Source organism: Myotis yumanensis, unplaced genomic scaffold (genome assembly GCF_028538775.1).
Source record: "Myotis yumanensis isolate MYYU_CA2020_CCGP unplaced genomic scaffold, mMyoYum1.0.hap1 SCAF_6, whole genome shotgun sequence".
Taxonomy (NCBI): Eukaryota; Metazoa; Chordata; class Mammalia; order Chiroptera; family Vespertilionidae; genus Myotis; species Myotis yumanensis.
In genome coordinates this window covers 36116928-36136573 of record NW_027223757.1, presented here as the reverse complement: position 1 = coordinate 36136573, position 19646 = coordinate 36116928, and the positions used below count along the sequence as shown (strand labels likewise).

The 19646-nt window shown below is 39.7% G+C and overlaps 1 protein-coding gene and 1 non-coding gene across 2 annotated transcripts in view; both read left to right on the top strand.

The window, feature by feature from the left end:
- The window catches only part of SLC16A10 (solute carrier family 16 member 10), an 89738-nt gene that overhangs the window by 17684 nt on the left and 52408 nt on the right, over positions 1–19646 (top strand). The window lies entirely within an intron of this gene.
- Positions 15298–15425, top strand: LOC139013357 (small nucleolar RNA SNORA36 family). The gene has a single exon (XR_011472008.1). It is a non-coding gene; the product is annotated as a small nucleolar RNA SNORA36 family (small nucleolar RNA).

Here is a 19646-nt window from a genome sequence, read left to right as displayed (position 1 = left end):
CACCAGGTCAAGGCGGGTGCGAGCAGGGGCCAGGCACTGAGGGAGCTGGGTGGGGGGGCCCCCGACCCTGATTCATCACCCCACAGGCAAGATGGTGAAGCAGGTGAGGGGGCAGCGCCAGGCCAAGGCGGGATGCCAGATGGGGCTGAGGGGCTGCGAGGCTGAGTGCGCGAGCTGGGGCTGTGAGGCTGGGTGCAAGAGCTGGGGCCTGATCTCCACAGGCCACCATGAGGGACCCCCAACCTGTGCACAAATTTGTGCACAGGGCCTCTGGTATATATATATTTAGTTAAAAGAAATTGAGACTACATGAGGAGGTGAAATAGTGAGAAGACTCTGGAAGGACAAGTTTTTCACTTAGGTGATTGGTGGCACTGCCAGTCAACAGTCAAACATGGCTGAGATTTCCTATTTTTATAAAAGACTGAAGATTGAAACCAGTCAGTGGGAACTCACTGAAGACTAGCAGTGTACACTATTTGGCCTCATTATGGTCCGTGGAGCAGTGAATGGGAGGTAGAGATGTGGGTACAGGCTAAGGAGTGAGGAAGTGCCGTTAAGGGGAGAAATAAGGTGGAAGCTAGAGGAAAACTGGGTCAAGGGAGGGTAATAATTTAATTTGTTAAAGACGGGAGTAGTTTCAGGCGAAGGAGCCTGTGGAGAGGGAGCAGGTCAAGTTACCAAGTGGCTAATTGATGGAGTAAGGTTCAGGAGCAGATCTGGGATGAGGAAACCTCGAGCACAGCAGGTGGAGGTTGGTTTGCCAGAGGTGCCACCTGTTTAGGGCCTGGAGAGAAGACAGTAAGGACCAGAGCAACTGGAGGTAGGGTTGGAGAGGATCAGGAGGCGGCCTTTGTTTTCTCTGTGCTAACTGTGGCCTGTGGGGTTGAGTAGCAGATTTGAAGAGAGTGGCAAAGGTTGGGGAGCTGATTAGTGATAAGGAAAAGGGTTGATAGAACTCAAACAAGATTGGAAACCATGAATTTGTAATGAAACCAGTTTCTAAGATTGTGGCTTTCCCCCCCTCAACTGTTTTGAGCCTGATATGTGAGCAGGGAAAGGAAACTGAACAGTTGATATGAGGCTAGAGGAGAATCGAAGCAAAGCCATTTCGTGTTTTCTGTCAGTTTCCCACTGGCTTCCTCCTCTCTCCACCTTTTAACACACCATTCTGAGACTTAGAAGTACTTATATGCTTTAAGTCTTTGCTGAAGTTGATGAAACATTTAACAACCGAATGCAATTTTTTGGTGCTATTTTAAATATTGTGGTAAAATATATGTAACATTAAACCTACCATTTTAACCATTTTAAGAATGCATTTCAGTGGCATTAAGTACATTGGCAATGTTGCATGCCCATCGTCACTATACTAAATTTTATTTTTAGAGTACATTTTTAAAATTGATTTCAGAGAGGAAGAGTGAGGGAGAAATAGAAACATCAATGATGAGAGAGAATCAGTGAACGGCTGCTTCTGTATGCGCCACACTGGGGATTGAACCCGCAACCCAGGCATGTGCTTTGACCGGGAATCGAACCATGAGCTCCTGGTTCATAGGTTGATGCTCAACCACTGAGCAACACTGGCCAGGCTATACTACAATTTTAATTTGAACATGACCTTGCCATCTCTTTTCCTCCCTTAGTATCACTCCTGCTTTGTAAATTCAACATAGGCCTTTACTGGATTCAGTATTTGTATTTTTGAAATGAAGGTATTGATAATCGTATGTACTGAGCTTAACTTTGGCAGGTGCTGTGCAAGGCACAGGTGTGGCATGAGTTCTAATTCTTTGTTAGTTTCTCTTTTCCTTACTAGACATTTAAGGTCCATGTGCAGGGGCTATCTATGTCTGTCATATTGACAGTGATATCTGTACTGTCCAGCACAGTGCTTGGCACATGGTAGGCATTCAGTGAACTTTCTGAACAATGGAAGTCCTTCACTGAAGAAATTTATTTGTTGAATAAGTTCTTTCTGTATGCTTTCTATGAAGTAGGCAAAACTTCTATTTACACATTAATACAGATTACAGGGCATGGCACACTCCAGTGTCTGGTTAATTAGTAGAAATAAAAAAGGGTTTGCATTTGCAGTTTCATCTTGGAGGTTATTAGAGCAGATTGTGCATTAAACAAATGGATGTGCAGAATTGGCAGCAGTAACCCTGACGCCTGAAGACTGTAGTTTAATTAGGATAACTTGACAGGAAGTGAGTTAATCAAATTTGAGAGTTGAAAGAATGTTCCAATAATTTATGTTCAAATCACTTCAAATATATCAGCAGGTAACAGGAAAGTTAGTTGCAGAATGCTCCAAACACCAGTACACCAGTGGATTTTATGGTTTACAGTAATGTTTTGGAGAAAGCAAAACAATGAAATGGCTTGGGGCTGTTTGGTTCTGTTACCCTATATTAAATATAATACACCAGAGTTTAAAATATTACCTTTGTTAAAGATAAAGTTTATTAATAAATTAATTTAGGAATTCTATTTTTCTTTTATAGTTACTTTTGTGAATTAATTTGGTTATACTTTTGTTTCTTTAAAAAATATGCTTAAGCCCTGGCCAGGTGGCTCCGTTGGTCCTTTGTACCAAAGGGTTACAGGTTCGATTCCAGGTCAGGGCACATACCTAGGTTGTGGATTTGATCCCCAGTTGAGGTATGTATGGGAGGCAACCAATTGATGTTTCTCTCTCACATCGATGTTTCTCTCTCTCTCTCTCCCTCTCCCCCCTTTCTCTAAAATCAATAAAAAAAATATGCTTGATATGGGCATTTCTCTGTTAACTGGTATTAGATAAGGAAAGCAGTATCATTTTTTTCCCAATTGGCTTATGGTTAAACGGAGGTAGAGGCAAAATACACATATAAGAATTAATGAATAATGCATTCCTATAACAGTAATCACAATATGTCCTCTGATTCTGAAATGTAAGGTTCAGTGTCTATTTGTAAAAAACAAAAAAAAAAACAAAAACAAACCACCTATGGATGCCCTTTAAAAAAAATCTGCCTCCAGCAAAGTATTTTTAGTTCAAATGGAAAGAGAACAGAAAATGCTATTAGGAGCTATAGTTCTATCATTTTCTTGCCCTTTTTAACACCCCATAAGCTAAAACCAGAGTTTGGTTTTAGGAACCAGTAATGGAAATTTTCTTATGTACCACCAGTAAGATCTAGTACTGAGGAGTTACTATGGCATGTGTGTGTGTGTGTGTGTGTGTGTGTGTGTGTGTAGGAGAGCAGGCAGACAGACAGTAGACATAGGTCTTTGAAATGGACGTCCTCAACTAAAGACTAGCAAGAGAAATGTAAATGAGTAAGGAGAGGGCGGTGGAGAGATGAGGGGAAGTGGCAGGAGAGGGAGGAGCAGAATCAGAAGAAACAAAGACCGAGGCTGCAGTCTCAGTTGCGGATGTGTAAATGCCACTTCTTTGTCTCTCCTCCGTCTCCGTCACTGCAGCCTGCCCGCTCTTGATGCTGGGGTTCAGCCCACTTTAGTGAGAGGAGCTGGCTCTGTAAAGGCAGGATCTGTGGTCTTGGTGCCTGCTGGGCTGACACGAGCAGGTTGCGTCTCCGCTGGGCTCGGGAGTAGCAACAGCACAGATTTCCTGAAAACAGTTCCTCCTGTCATCATATTTATTCCTGAGTTGTCATGTTTAGTTATTCAGATGTATGCTGTCCCCAGATCTTTACAAATCAAGCAAGCAGCTTTTGTTTTTCTTCTTTCCTTCCTCTCCCCGCCCCTTATTTCCATCTTGTTTGTTACTCCGCTTTATTTTAGTCAAGCACACACATTTGAACATAATGGTTACCGTTTCCACTAGTAAGCATAGGATTTCCTCCTTATCCTATGGTATATCATGGTGAATTAAGACATTTAAAGATGTTGCATACATGTAACAACATTGGTACATATCAAGAACATAGTATTGAGTGAAAATATGAAGCTGTAGAATGTCTAATATGTGTAAAACAGTGTTACCACATTTCATAGACTCTAAAACACTGTGGTATTAGATGCACCATTATTTTATGTACCCCAAGAAAAAGGGAAAACCTGCAGATAAAGTTGTGATGTAATGCTTTATTATGGATTGTAAGATGTATCTCAATTTTAGAGATATTATAATGTGAACAAAATATGATCTTAGAATTGAAAACATAAGGTAAATATCTTTTATTGGGACATGCTTGTGTAATAAAAATATAAAAACATGCCTGGAAATGATACATAGCCAATTCAGGATGTAGTTTATTTCTATGAAGAGAGGGAGGGGAATAGAGAATAGGGCCACATAAGGGGCTTCCACTCTTTTGATTTACTTTTAAAAATTTAAAGCAAATATTGCAAAAGGTTAAGATTAGACAAAGCTGGTTGGTGATGTCCTATAGTTTTCTGTATGCTGTAAATATTGCATAATGAAATGTATATATTTAAAAGCGACTTAAAATACAAGTTGCAAAAGCCTATATGTAGTGGATCCTATTTGATTTTGTGTTTTTGGGGTTTTTTCAGGCGTTTTCTTATGTCTGTCATACCATAGCCGTGGGTGTTGTTGTTGTTGGAAGGTGGGAGGCTTTCTATGTCTCCATTTTTGTGTATGAATTAAAAGATGTATCATATATTAGTAATGATAAAAAGAGGGGAAAGTAGTTAATAATCAAGATGTTACAGAATGAATAGGACTGGTTGGCATTATTTCTTGCTGTTAATAGTAAGAAATAAGTAAGTAAATAGTAAGAAAATATTTTTTATGTACCTTTGAAGTCATTTGTCTGGTTGCTCCCTTGTTCTTTTAAAAACTTATTTATTAAAACATTTTTTAATTGACATTTATAGAGAGGAACAGGGAGGCGGGTGGAGAGAGAGAAACATCGATGCGAGAAAGAACCATCGATCTGTTGCCTCTTGAATGTGCCCTATTGGGAATCGAACTCATAACCTGGGTATGTGCCTGACTGGGAATCGAACCTGTCACCTTCTTGGTATAAGGGTCGATGCTCCAACCGACAGCCACACCGGCCAGGGCCTTTATTCATTCTTAATGTCATTAATTTATTAATTCATTTATGACTATGAGTCATAAGATGTCTAGAGAGGAGTCAGGTCTTGAGAAAAAGAATTATTGTACATTTGAACAAAAATAAGTACCGTCATGCCTAAAAATCTGAGAGACACTTTTAAAGTAGGGTCATGAAACTTACAAACTTTTTTTTTACTGAAACCTAAAAAGAGTGTTTTAGTTTTATCCTCCTATCACCAGATGAAAGGACCGTAGTAGAATGTTTGCTTATTGTGCCCTAAGCAGTAAGGAATCAAGGGGCTGAAAGGGCTATTTGATTTGTCACACTACTTTAGAGACCTTTTACCTTCTACATCCATGAAAAAGGAATGCTTTTCATATCCTATAATATCATTTTAGTATCACACTTAGGTGTTTTATAGTACTTACTGTGAAGTACAGTCACACCTCTTCACCTAGAATCTCACTCCTTAGGAGGTTGCCTGATGACTCATAAGAAGAAGAAGCTATATATGCATGGTGATCCTCACTATACCTTTGTGTAAGAAAGTAAAACTTCGGAGGCAACTTAAATGTCCCCCATCCCCAATATGATCAAATAAATAATGGTCTCATAAATAGTGAATGTCTACTTTATGAATTGTTTCAACTACAAACGATAACGAGTAACATGTAGCTGCATGGAAAATGTTTGATGATGAAAAGAGCAGGAAATACCACATGACTACGACTAAAAATGTGCATGAATGTGAATAAGGATGAAGAGAATAGAGAAAAACAAAAGAGTTGCATTAGGATGGTAATAGAATTTTGAGTGAATTCTTACCTCACCATTTGTAAAATAAATTTATACTTAATTTTTTGGGGGTGGGCAGATCTTTTATGGAAAAATTTGAGTGTCTCTAAGAAAGTGGCAGATGGAGGATAGGGGATGCTAGGGAACTGGAAGTAAGTGGGCCTGCCCTGGCCAGTTTGGCTCAGTGGATAGAGCATCGGCCCTTCTGAAGGGTCCTGGGTTCGATTCCGGTCAAGGGCACATACCTTGGTTCCAAGCTCGATCCTCAACCCTGGTCATGTCTGTGTAGGAGGCAACCAATTGATATGTCTCTCACATCGATATTTCTCTCTTTCTGTCTCTCCTCCTCCCTATACTCTACCTAAAAATCAAAGGAAAAATATCCTCAGGTAAGGATTAACAACAACAAGAACAAAAAGTAAGTGGGCCTTTGAAGATAAAACTAAAACATTTTAAGCCAGATTGCTTTAGCAATGCACATGTTGGTTATTTAATTTTATCTTTTGGAAGAACGTTGGCCTAGTGCAATTGTGTGGAAATCAGAATATTGAAGAGGATTGGTAAAAAAAGTGGGAGGATCAAAGCCATTGTGACTGGCTTATGTTGGTTAGTCAATATTTGGTTATTTGCTTTGAAGCTATTTATTTGCAATAATGTCACTAACATCCTGAAAAGAGCCAAAGTCTGACCCTGAGATTGTAGAATCTTAACTAAGATTCTACATGACATGAAGGATCATTTGTTTTCTCTACATTTCTTCTTCTTCTTTTTTTTTTTTTTTAAGAGAGGGAGAAGTGAAAGGGAGAAAGAGAGAAACATTGATGTGATAGCGAAGCATCGATCTGCTGCCTCCTGGATGCTCCCTACTGGGGATCGAGCCCACAACCTGGGCATGTGCCCTGACCAGAAATCGAATTGTCAGCCTTTCCATGCACAGGACAATGCCCAACCAACTGAACCCTACTGGCCAGGGCTTCTTTTTTATTTTAACGTGACCACTGATTTATGGCTACCAAATAAAACGTCCCATAATTAATTCACAATGCAATCATCTTGCCATCATAGGTAGAATGGGGCTGCTCATGATTGAGAGAGTAGAAAAAGATGAATAGATGGGAAAAATTTTAGACTTTTAGAGCCTTGCTGACCAATTAATCCAGCCCCTTCACTTTATGGGTAAGTAAGTCCCAGAGACTCAGCAATGACCCTATGTCTTAGGACTCCAAATCTAATGCCCTTCCTATTGCAAGGAGAGAAGGAAGGAAAGGGAGAGCTGAGCCAAATTATTGACATTTGAGGGGCTACTTTTTCAGAAAGGACAGATGTTGGATTTGATGTCATCATCATCCTAAGTTATAGTTTTCATAAAGACTGTCATCCCAAAACAAAAATAAGTAAAGGACATGAACAGATAATTCACCAAAAAAATGATAAACACAAAAGTATGTAAAGTAACTGAAGTTATGTAAATAAGAAAATAAAGGCATATTGCTACCTGAAGGTAAAACATTTACATATAAACTTTGTTTATTCAGACCATTGGCCTAATAAGGCTTCTTGTTAACAATCTACTCTAATTTTAGAAATGTAATTATAATGGAAAATAAAATAATGCAAATGGTAAAGACAAAGTACAGCCTGGTCAATAAATTTTATGAAAATTGTGGTAGCTTTAAACCTCTCTTTATTCATTCACTCAGTCACGTCTGGCACCCATCGATGAATGACCTCAGGTGATGTTTGCTGACAAGGAGACACTAAGGAGGAAGCTGTGAAGTTGAGCGTAGGTATTAGCACCTAATTTTACTTTCCTCTCCTAACCAACACAACCAGAGAATCGGGTTTAGATCTGACTGAGGAAACAGAGCCCCAGGAAGACAAAGCCAAAAATGAGAATAATCCAAACAGTTCCTGGAGGGCGGCATGCTGAAAAAGTCAGGAGTGGGACTTTCTGTGACACTGGAGCCAAGTGTGTCTCAGTGAAGCCAAGATTAAGGGGATGGAGAAGGTTATCTGTCCTTGGCAAACATCTTTTGCTGTTACAAGCAATGTTATAAAGAATTTTTATGCGTATAAATTATTAACATATGTTGGTAAATTTGTTAGGTACATTCCCTAAAAGTGAAAATTCTGAGTCAGAGGATATATGTTTTCTTCATACTTTGAGAAACTTTTTATTAGAAATAAAGTTGCACTCAGAAAACTACAGGACATTAAAAAAAGAGATAGAGGAAGATATAAACACGTGGAAGAACATTTCGTTCATGGATTGGTAGAACTAACATCATTAAAATGCCCATACTACCCAAAGTAATCAGTAGGTTCAATTCAGTCCCTATTAAATTACCAATGGCATATTTCACAGATCTAAAACAAATACTCCAAAAACTTATATGGAACCAAAAATGACCCTGAATAGCCACAGCAATCTTGAGAAAGAAGAACAACGTTTGAGGGATTATAATACCAGATATCAAGTTATACTACAAAGCCACTGTAATCAAAACAGCCTGGTACTGGTACAAGAACAGAGATATAGATCAATGGAACAGAACAGAGACCTCAGAAATCAAACCAAGCCATTACACTCAATTAGTATTTGACAAAGGAGGCAAGAGCAAGCAATAGAGTCAAGACAGTCTCTTTAATAAATGGTGTTAAGAAAATTGGACAGATATATGCAAAAAAATGAAACGAGACCACCAACTTACATCATACACAAGAATAAACTCCAAATGGATAAAAGATTTAAAATAAGTCTTGAAACCATAAAAATCCTAGAAGAAACCTTAGGCAGAAAAATCTCAGACATCTCTTGTAGCAATATGTTTGCAAATATATCTCCTAGAGCAAAGGAAACTAAGGAGAAAATAAGGACAATATCAAAATATAAAGCTTCCACACAGCAAAAGAAACCATCAACAAAATGAAAAGGAAGCCCACTGTATAAGAGAACATATTTGGCAATGATACATCTGATAAAGGGTTAATATTCAAAATATATAAGGAACGCATAAAACTTAACACAACGAAGACAAGCCAATTAAAAAATGGGCAAAGGATCTAAATAGACACTTCTCCAAAGTGGACATGCAGATGGCCAAGTGACATATGAAAAAAAATGCTCAAAGTCACTGATTATCAGGGTTGCAAATTAAAACAACAATGAGGTCTGACCTTACACCTGTCAGAATGGCTACCACCAACAAATCAACAAATAACAAGTGCTGGCGAGGATGTGGAAAAAGGGAACCCTAGTATACTGCTGGTGGGAATGTAGACTGATGTAGCCATTATGGAAAACAGTATGGAGTTTCCTTAAAAAATTAAATATGGGACTGCCATTTGACCCAGTGATCCCACTTATAGAAATATATCCTAAGAGACCGGAAACACCAATCAGAAAGAAGGTATTCACCCTTCTGGTCATAGTAGCACAATTTGCAATAACTAAGATCTGGAAACAGCCCAAGTGCTCATCTATATCTATACTAATAAAAGGGTAATATGCTAATTAGACCAGATATCTTCCAGACATCCTTCTGGACAAAGCCACGGTGGCGGGGGCCAAGGCAGAGGTGGTTAGGGGCAATCAGGCCAGCAGGGGAGGGCAGTTAGGGGGCAATTAGGCAGGCAGGCAGGTGAGTGGTTAGGAGCCAGTGGTCCCGGATTGTGAGAGGGATGTCTGACTGCCAGTGGGATTGGGCCTAAACCAGCAGTTGGACATCCCCCGAGGAGTCCTGGGTTGGAGAGGGTGCAGGCCAAGCTGAGGAACACCCCCCCTCCCCCGTGCACGAATTTTGTGCACCGGGCCTCTAGTGTGTATATATATAAAAGCCTAATATGCAAATTGTTTCCTTGGGAGTTTGGCCAGGAGACCGGGAGTTCGGTCGCTCACTATGATGTGCACTGACCACCAGGGGCGGCACGGAAGGAAGGAAGGCCTGGGCCAGCAGTCAGGGAAGGGAGACCCTGCCGGAAGCCAGAAGGAAGGCCCAATTGGCCCTGATGTTGGCCAGGCCTAGGAACCCTACCTGTGCATGAATTTCGTGCACCAGGCCTCTAGTTAGTAGATAAAAGAACTGGCACATTTACATCATGGAATACTATGCTGCAGTAAAAAAGAAGACTCTCTTACCCTTTGAGACAGCATGGAGGGACCTAGAGAGTATTATGCTAAGTGAAATAAACCAGCCAGAGAAAGACAAGTATCACATGATCTCACTCATATGTGGAATCTAATGAATAAAATAAACTGATGAACAAAATAGATCTAGAGACACAGAAGCATGGAACAGACTGTGGAATCTCAGAGGGAAAGTGGGTGTGTGTGTTGGGGGAGAGAGATCAACCAAAGAACTTGTATGCATATGTGCATAACCCATGGACACAGACAATAGGGTAGTGAAGGCCTGGGGCAGGGGCCTGGGGGGCAGACTATGAGGGGTCAATCAGAGAAAAATGGATACATATGGCATACTTTCAATAATAAAAGATTGAAAAAACAAACAAACAAACAACAAAAACAAAAAAGAAAGTGGCAAGAGTAAGAATAGCCGTAGCTGGTTTGGCTCAGTGGATACAGTGTCAGCCTGAGTATTGAAGGGTTCCTGGTTCGATTTTGGTCAAGGGCACGAGCCTTGGAGGCAAGCAATAAATGTGTCTCTCTCACATCGATGTTTCTCTCTCTATCTCTCCCCTTCCCTTCCACTCTTTAAAAACCAATGGAGCCCTAACAGGTTTGGCTCAGTGGATAGAGCGTCGGCCTGCAGACTGAAAGGTCCCAGGTTCGATTCCGGTCGGGGGCATGTGCCTTGGTTGTGGGCACATCCCCAGTGGGAGGTGTGTAGGAGGCAGCTGATTGATGTTTCTCTCTCATTGATGTTTCTAACTCTCTATCTCTCTCACTTCCTCTCTGTAAAAAATCAATAAAATATATTAAAAAAAAAAAAAAACCAATGGAAAAATATCCCTGGGTAAGAATTAACAAAAACACAAAAACAAAAAATGTAAAAATCGTATAAAGAATAACTGTAAATCCTATAAATAAGTTGAATATATTATAGCCCTTTTCTCCTAAATGCATGTGTATTTCTTGAAAATAAGGGCATTCTTTTTTATAACCATTGTAAGTTATGAATTTTAATAAATTTAACATGGGTACAATGTATTACTCTACAATATACTATCCATATTCCAAATTTGTCATTTGACCTAATAATGTCCTTTTTGGTCTGTATTTCTGATTTTAATAAAAATGACCAGATTTTCTCCGTAGAGTTGGTGCCACTTTACATTCCCAAGAGTAGTACATGAGAATGCTCGATTTACCCTCAACTTTCCCAATACAGTGTGTTAACACTTTCTGACAATCTGTTAGAGAAAGAATGATTTCACTATGAGTTGTATTTCTCTCTTATTATAAGTAAGGTTGAAGATGTTCTCTTGTAAAAAGAGTTACTTATTTCTACTTTCTTTTTGTGAACTGTCTGGTTTATCCTTTGTCTATTTTTGTACTGGAATGTTAGCTTTTTAAGAACTGATTTGTAGGAATTACTACTTTATTGTGAAACTGCCACTTGTCAGTAATATGAGTTGCAAATATTTTTCCCAATTTAACATTTGCTTTTTGTCCTTGTTTATGGTGTTTATTATTATTGTTTGTTTGAATTTGGGGCATTTTGAAATCATGATGTACTGGCAGAATGAATTATGAATATTTTTGTTATATTTAGATTTCACAATCAAATCCACAAATGTGCTTAGGGTATCAGTAGAGCAACATAAGAAAGGAATAAGCAGGTTTTCACCTCTGGGTATAAAGAGGTGAGTAAAGCAAATAAAACAATGCATTTATTTGGAACTTAAATAATTGCTACTATCCCCACTGTGTCAGGGCTGTTATCTTTGGCTCTCAAAGAAAGGAAAAAAAAAACCCAACAGAACAGTTATGGTGAAAAAATTATATGTAGTCTGAAACTTGATCACATCCACGCCTTACCTAGGACTTGGAATTTTGGAAACTGAACAACACCACAGGAGAACACTATAATCTTATTGGTTTGGAAACCATGGTATTGGTAGGATTTCTGGTCTTTATTTTTTATTACTTTGGATGTCTTTCTTTTAATATTTTATATATCCACGCTCATAATTTTTATGATAAAGGAATTTCATTTAAAGTTGATTAGGTGTGGTTTTTTAAATATCAAGTTGCTTTAAACCATTAAGTAATGTCAATGGGGATATTCATCATAGAAATTAACTTGAGATCTTTGGAAATATAAAAATGTGCTCATAACTGTAATGCCTGTATCTATTTTCATAAAAGCTGATTTGCACATATCTTCACATTGCAGATTTGCACTGGTATTCAGAGAAACATGCTGACGCTGTTCTTGCAACATCCCTAGTTTGGGTTTCATGAAGCGTTTTTCCCCGCTTCTCGTTTTTCTGTGTGTAATACTTTCTCAGTTTCTTGGAAAAATAATCAAGATATTTCCTCTGGGTCTATTGATAGGCATATACTAAGTGTGAAAAGTGCTTGTCAGCATTGTTTAAAAAAATATATAAACACACAAAAATGGGCCCCTAAATCAGAGATTAGAGTTGATAGCTGGCAATTTGCCCACATGTCCCTGTTTTAGAGATTTAACTTATTTTGTAGACTAATTTAGGGCTAGGTAACTTTGGCAGCTTTACATTTTCAAAATACACTTTTCTATAGTTAAGAGTATCTACACAGTATAAATTTTATACCTTAAATGGAAGTAAAGTAGAAGGCCAATCAGAATCTGTTGTTATTTGCATATCTCCAGTCCAGAATGACTGAAAAGAAAAAAGGAGGCAGATACAGTGACTTCAGATTTATTTGTATTATACATTATTAGATTTATCAGACATAACATCACCCTTTCAAATTGCTATACACCTTTTGAAACACTCTTAGTTTCTTTAGTTATCTTGTTATGAACTGGCCATAAGTAGGTCACAGACTGGCCCCCCTCCATGGACCACTTTAAGCACTGGTTCCAATGACTTTAATCTATGCTGAGCCAGTAGGTGCTGTAAGTTATTTGACCACCTTTTTAATTTTTGTTTTTTAGTTTTAGTTTTTTAGTCTTTTTATCTTTCAGTGTTTTCCCAATGACTCTCTCAATCAATACTTAAGCATAGGTAACTACAGATACCATACAGAATATATAGTTTTATGCACTAAGTCTTTTTAACTCTACAGTCTGTCACAAGCATTTTATCACTTCATTAAAGATTTTTCATAATTTATAATCATAATTGATAATGACTCTATGACAGTCTATTATGCAGATGTACAAAACCCCATTTAAACGTTTTCCTAATGTTTGCTACTTATTTGCTAATATTAACAATGCTGTTGTGACAATCTTTGTATGTAAATATTTGCCACTTTCCAAATTATTTCTTTAAGGTCAGTGAAACAAAGGAATGAACATTTTAGGCCTCATAAAATCTACTCCCAAGTTGTTTTTCAAAAGGGACTGTAATAATTTTCATTCCCATCAACAGTGGTTGACACGATTTGCCTTACCAGCAGTGAGTACCACTAAAAAATACACACACACACACACACACACACACACACACACAACTTGTTGGACTAGTTTTCTTTTTGTAAAAATTGTCCTTATTATTGAAATTATTATAATTTTCACCCCACTGACCTCCTCCTCCCAACTCCTCTCCCCTTATTTTTTAAAAATATTTTTTTTATTAATTTTATAGAGAGGAAAGGAGAGGGATTGAGAGAGAGAAACATCGATGAGAGAGAAACATCAATCGGCTGCTCCTGCATGCCCCCGACTGGGAATCGAGCCCAGGCATGTGCCCATGCTCAACCACTGAGCCACATGGGCTGGGCTTCCACCCCCTTATTTGACAGGCTTTTTAAAAAGGCAATGAACAGCATGTCATAATGCTGATTATTAGTATTTGAACAAGATACTAGGATTGTCTCAATCACTGTTGAGTGGTCAATGTGAGATTTAAAAAAAAATAATTGATTTGATAGTTTTTAATCACTATCAATGTGATTGAGGGTGTCAGGGTTATTTTTATTCTTCAGAACTTCTGGTATACAGTGAACTGCTCTGAAAGAAAGCTTATTTCTTGGGGAATTATTTTTTAAATGTGTGCATGTGGAAATGAGGCAAATAGGAATTTTATTTCTCTGATGGAAAAATACAGAGTGTTTTGTCAAATATTTCTGTTATTTGTTCATTCAGAGTATATTTGGAATGTGTATTGTCACGTGATCTTAAAACTCCAGTTTAAATGAGCCACGTGTAAAATAATGTCATCTGTAAAAATAATGACCCACATGCTTCCCACCCCCCGTTGGAGCTGCACCTGGTTCCCCTGGAGGCCTGAATGAGTTTAGTTCTATGGCACCAGCATTATCAAGATTTCACTGTATTTGAAGGAACATAGTTTTTAGAGAAACTATGTTATTTTTCTATTCCCATTTAGAGTAACTCTGTGGAAAGCTACAGACTAACGGCCTTTTCTTTGATTTTCATATTATAGCTGAGAACCAGGTAGGGCCAGCTTCCTATGCACTCATGCAGGGTTCTGTGCTCAGAAGGGTCTCATCCTTGGTTTAATTCTTTCCTGTCAGAATCTTAAAATTCTAAATAATTTTATATTTGATCTTGTTTTGTAAATGAAGTCTGATGGGATAATGGAGCCTGTGCTCAGGGTTTGGGGCCTTGGCTCATGTGCCCTTCTGCCTCCCTACCTCCCGGGCCCTGCCCCGGGTCCACTGCTGCCCTTCACCTGAGGTGGTAGCTGGGTGATGTTGGGGAGGAGGAAGCCCATGTTGCTGTCACCGTTTACCTCCAATGGGGATGTAGGTAGCTCAGGGGGGTTGGAGTCAGGTACTTGTGTCTCGCAGTGTTGTGGGCAGTAGTGGTGGTGGCCACCTCCATTCTGGTAGCATGCTGGCATTTTTGGTAAGTCAGCCTCTAACTCACCCCCAGTCTGAGTACCTAGTATGTCCAGGTGTGGAATTTCAAAGACCCTTGGGCATCCCTCATGTACCGCGGGTTGCTATGGCTGGCCAACTGGCAGGGGAGATCCTTGTCTCTACCTCCCCACGGCCTTGGTCTAGTGCGTGGTTTCAAGGCAAAACTCAGCAGCTGTCAGGCCTGAGCGTTTACTTGCTGCAGAATGACCCCCCTTTCCCCTGTGAGCATCTGCACTTTTCCCATGAGTATCCTTGTGTCCAAAGGAGCTCTCTGTTGAGTTGGATGCAGGCAGGGGACACCCTCTGTTCCTCATTCCAACCTTCTTGAGTCTGGCTTGAATTTGTCTCTTCTGGCTGGCTTTGAGGTACCTCTGTGGATGAGCTATGTAATATAAATTAGCATAATTTAGGTGATTTTACATATGAGTTAAATTTATATTTCCACTTAAAACTGGCATTGCATGTCAATGAGTTCAGTTCAGGACAGCTTCCCTGTTCTGTTAATTAAACGTTGGGACTTTGAAACATGGGCTTGGGAGACAATTGGCTAGAAACCATTGCTCTATTCATTTACCTCCCAGCCTACAAAAAATGGAAAATAAAATAAAACTGGCATTGCAGAGGAAATGGTAAAGTTCATGCTAATAATTAAACTTTCTTTTCTTTTTTTTTTTTTTTTTACCGTGATTGCACAGAGTCAGTGGCCTCTGTGTTGATTTATTTCAAATAGAAAGATAAGCTCTCTTTATAGTTGGATCAAACAGACTTGCAGAAATCTGACGTGTGATGAAGTGGGCATGTGAAGCTTTTTGGTCAGAAAAATAATCCCACTGAATATAACTACATATGGTACATTCTGCAAGAACACGTCTATATTGTACCACACATGTGGTTTTTATGTAAACATGTAATGACATGAATAATTCCTTCTCCAAACTGAGTTTCATACCTGTCCCTGTGTTTGTTAGCTTCCTGGTGTCTGACTTTTAAAATATATATATGTATATATATATATATATATATATATATATATATATATTATTGATTTCAGAGAGGAAGGAAGAGGGAGAGAGAGATAGAAACATCAATGATGAGAGAGAATCATTGATCAGCTGCCTCCTGCACACGCGCTACTGGGGATTGAGCCCGAAACCCAGGCACATGCCCTTGACCAGAATTGAACCCAGGACCCTTTAGTGTAGGCCCACGCTCTATCCACTGAGCCAAAGCAGCTAGGGTGTGTCTGACTTTTTGACTGTGACTTGCCCTTATTATTGCTTGGGAGTCCCCCAGCTTTGATAACTATGATCCATTCATTCATTCATTCATTCACCTCATTGACAGCCTCTTATCTTACTATCGGGTGTCCTGAACCTGGGCCTGACTCTGCCCCGTGGCTACAGTCTAGTCCGTGGACCACTGGTGGTCCGTGAGGTCCGAAAGGCTGGCGACTGCTGGTCTAGTGCACATCTCAGCATTCCCTAGAAGCACACCTCAGCTGCGTGGACAACGATGGCGATGCTTTCGGTTGTAAAGTTGGAAGCTGATATGCTGACTCTCAGAAAGGAGTGCAGATTCTGGCTGGACTCTGGTCACTGATTTTCCAGGCAAGAGAAACTTGAATGCTTGTTGGACTGCCCACCAGGGAGAACTCCTTTCTCCGCAGTGGGCTGGCTGGGGAGGAACCCTGGCCTTTTATCTCACCGAGCTCTTTAAAGTTTCCAGGGCACAACTGAGAGCCTTCAGCTGCAGCTCTTCCATGCAGACTCACTAGTAGCACCTGGTTTAAGTCAGGGCTCTTGTTACCTGGTTCTTATCAAGTTCTTATCACACTCAGCACAGCGCCTGCTGCCTGCTTCCTGCTTCCCCAGAGAGGACTGGTGGGTTCTGTTTTAAGCTGTTCTGCATGGTTAGAGTTCACCCTCAGTTGCTGTCACCCATGCCCTGGGAGAGGAGTGCTGGGCATAATCGCTAGGCACTGCTGTTATTATTTTATTTACTACCAGTTCATCATTACTGAGAATCATCCCATCTGGAAAATAAACATTGCCTCACCTGTTCATGGCATAATATTTTTGCACTTGGCTTTCACTCACATGTTGCATATTAACTTTCCCTCTGAAACGATCACTGTGCTCTGGGAGCCTGCTGTGATCTGGATCTTATACTCTCCATGTATGTTTTTTTTTTTTAATGTTTTTATTGATTGCAGAGAGGAAAGGAGAGGGAGAGAGAGATAGAAACATCAATGATGAGAGAGAATCATCGATTATCCGCCTCCTGCATGCCACCCACTGGGAATGAAGCCCACAACCCAGGCATGTGCCCTGACTAGGAATCAAACCTTGACCTCCTGGTTCATAGGTTGACACTCAACCACTAAGCCACACGGGCTGGGCACCCCATGTATGTTTTAATTATCAGATGCTTCCTTCAGACTCTAGCCCAGGGGTGGGCAAACTTTTTGACTCGAGGGCCACAGTGGGTTCTTAAACTGGACCGGAGGGCCGGAACAAAAGCATGGATGGAGTGTTTGTGTGAACTAATATAAATTCAAAGTAAACATCATTACATAAAAGGGTACGGTCTTTTTTTTTTTAGTTTTATTCATTTCAAACGGGCCGGATTCGGCCCGCAGGCCGTAGTTTGCCCACGGCTAGCCCATTCCTCTCACCTGTCATCATCCTATCAGGCTGATCTCTGCCTGGTTCCACTGTAACTTTGTTTTTTTATTTTTATTTCTTCCCCTGTCCAATATAGTTCTCTCATGAGCAACTGATAATCACAATGTAAAGCCCAGGATGTTTTAATGCTTGTAAGGAAGTCTCTTCAGATTAAAGCAGCGTGAAAGAATCTTCCCTGTGAGCCTCTCGTTGCTTACTGGATCAATTATTGATTTACTTGTGTAATTCATGTCCATGCTCAGGTATGTGTTAGGATAGCTCTGAGACTGTGGCTCCCTCTGGAGAAGGACCTGTGTCTGATATTAGCTTTCTTCCTCAGTGTCTAATTTAGTGAGGACGAAATCCTCTTGGCTGCAGACCTGCTGCTCCCTCAGTTATTTGGTTCACTATTTGAGCCCCAGAGCCAGAAGGTGACAGTTACTTTGTCTGATTCTGTTGTGTTCCAATAGACAAATCACCAGGAAAAGTTCCTGAATGTTCTAATGTTAGGTCTAAGGGGCAAGTAGGAGTCAGAGTCAGAGTGGAGGCCCTTGTCACAGCTGGTTTCCCTGGGGTGCTGGATCTGAGTCTTTGTCCTCCTCCATACTGACTTCTGTGACACTCGGCTCAAGGGGTCCTTTTTCACCTAAATGCCCTCTGGAAGGTGGTGTCAATGCAAAGTAGACTTTGCATTATGTTACCATCAGGGTGACACTGGCCTAAGTCCCACCCCTCCCCACATTTTTTCCTTTTAAAATCTCCAAGAAGTGCCAGAGTTAGGGTCAGAGCTGGATCAGCAGCAGTAGGGAAGTTCACCAGCTGGAGGTGGGAGAGGGCCCTGGGCTCCGGTGCCCACCCCAGGCAGTTGTGAGAGGCCACAGGGACAGCCAAGCACACACTCTGGGTCCTAAGAGAAAGTCGCTCTAAATCCAGGATGATTTCATCCTAAAATGAGATGCAGGGATTCTTGATTAGCAGTGGGCTGGCTTTTAAGATGGCACAAAGTGAGTAAACCTTGGGTGATGGGATTGGCCACAGTAATACAGAGGATCCTATGCTTTCAGCTCTTCTTAAATTAGGGCCTTTTATCTGCTTATTCTGAGCCTAATTATTTGGAGTTGGTTGATGGCTGAGAAATGGACTTTTGTACTTATAGTTTGAAAAAAAAACACCATTAAAAGTTTTTTATTTTCTCCAATAGAGTGCTTTTCTTTCATCGAATCCCTAAAACTTTATTCTGGCTTACATTATTGAGTAGTAATAATTTTAGTGTGATCTTTAGTATGTTGTAAAAATAAATCTCTGAAAACATGAAGTAGAAAGTATTCTTTATAGACTTTCTATAGGAAAAACAAATGTTTATAAATTGCTTATCAACTGTTTGTTTTTCCTACCTCTGCATTTTCATCCATTAATAACTGTCAGAGTTCAAGTTCAGTTTACAGCACAGTATCTGGAAGTTGTCCTCACTGTTAATTAGTATGACTTTGAATCATAAGTGCTGATGGCTAAATGGCACAGTTCATTAAAGATAGTCATACTTTGCCCGGGCTGGCGTGACTCAGTTGGTTGAGTGTTGCCTCATGCACCCAGAGGTCAGTGGTTTGACCAAGCACATGCCCAGGTTTCAGGTTTGATCCCCAAATGATGTATCTCTCTCACATCTCCCTCTCTCTAAAAAAATCAATTAAAAATTTTTTAAAAAGATAGTCATACTTTAACCTTAGTACTGTTATATTGGGAAGATGAAATAAAATTAGAAAAACATTTTATTAAAATATCTTAAATTTTATTAAATAAGATGAATTTAAACCCTGAATTAGTCTTTATTTTTGTTTCTAAATTCATCAGCTAGATCTAAATAGATTGTGAAATCTGCAGACTTATTTTAATCCAAAGATCTTCCTGCTTCTATAACTAGCCACACTAATGCTCATATTATCAGCCTTACAAGCAGTGTTATTAAATTACAGAGAATTTGTCAGTTCATCTCTAGGGCTGATGGGAGTAGTTTGGGGTCAGCCTTTGTAGAAATGGTAGTGTGTTTTGTTAAATAATATGAATGGACATGGAGTGGTTATCACTTACCTCCCGTGAAATTTCTGGAAAGTAATGTTTTCGAAAACCAGGACACATTTATAGTAAGAT